Raw genomic sequence first — 1,298 nt, forward strand, 5'->3', positions numbered from 1 at the left:
ATAGATACGATAGATAGATAGATAGATAGATAGATAGATAGATAGATAGATAGATAGATAGATAGATAGATAGATAGATAGATAGATAGATAGATAGAGAAGGAGGCACAAGAGAGGGAGTGTAAGGACGGACTGCCCCTAGCCCTGTGTAGCCCCGAGCCCCCCCAGCTAGCTATAGTCCCTGATGACTCTGTAACTCAATCACAGACACTTCGCCATCTCAGGATCACAAACTTCTATCTGAGGGTGGTTGGCGGGTGCTCTGATTTGGTTTGCTCCTTCTTTCCTATCAAACGTCTATCGTCTTTATCTCCCCTCCTTGTGGGTGGTTGGCGGGTGCTCTGACGTGGTTTGCTCCTTCTTTCCTATCAAACATCTCATCTATCGTCTTTATCTCCCCTTCTTCTTTTTTGTGTTTGTTACTCTCTTGTAGCACCTCTAATCTTCGGCACTTATATGACCTTATTGTGTTGCAAGTGCCGTAAAAAAATTACTAAAACTTTTTTAAAGTTCTATGTGATATTTTTGGGGTTGTTTTTTGAGTAACTAAGACCATGAGATCAAAAACCAATCAATGTTCTTTCTGCTCTATCAAAATCCTAAGACTATTCGGAGTCGTAAGATATTCAAAGATCTTCGGCACTTATATGACCTTATTGTGTTGCAAGTGCCGTAAAAAAAAAAAACTTTAAAAAGTTATATCTGACATTTTTGAGTAACCAAGACCATGAGATCAAAAACCAGATTCAAATAATATTCTATCTGCTCTATCATAATCGTAAGAGTATTCGGAGTCGTTATCATGTCATCAAGATATTCCAAGAACTATTTGAAAAAGTTTGACATGACGTGAAATCTCGCTGCCTCAGAACGACAAAGTTCTAACTGACAGTAATTTTGGGGCCGATTTGAGTAACTAAGACCATGAGATCAAAAACTAAAAGTCTTATCTACTCTATCAAAATCGTAAAATTATTCGGAGTCGTCATCAAGATAATAATATTCAAAGAATTGCAGTGGGTGGTTGGCGGGGGCTCTGGTGTGGTTTGCTTCTTCTTTCCTATCAAACATCTATCGTCCTTATCTCCCCTCCTTCTTTTTTATGTTTGTTACTCTCTTGTAACACCTCTAATCTTCTGGCGCTCATATGACCTTATGCGGTTGCGAGCGCCGTAAAACCTCTACTAAAACAAACAAAAGAATTGCTTTTGAAAAAGCTTGACATGATGTGAAACGCAAAATCTTTGACGTCAAATTTCTCAATCAAACCACAAGTACCTAGCAGATAGAGCTCTCTG

This window comes from Aplysia californica, unplaced genomic scaffold, assembly GCF_000002075.1.
Source record: "Aplysia californica isolate F4 #8 unplaced genomic scaffold, AplCal3.0 scaffold01795, whole genome shotgun sequence".
Classification (NCBI taxonomy): Eukaryota; Metazoa; Mollusca; class Gastropoda; order Aplysiida; family Aplysiidae; genus Aplysia; species Aplysia californica.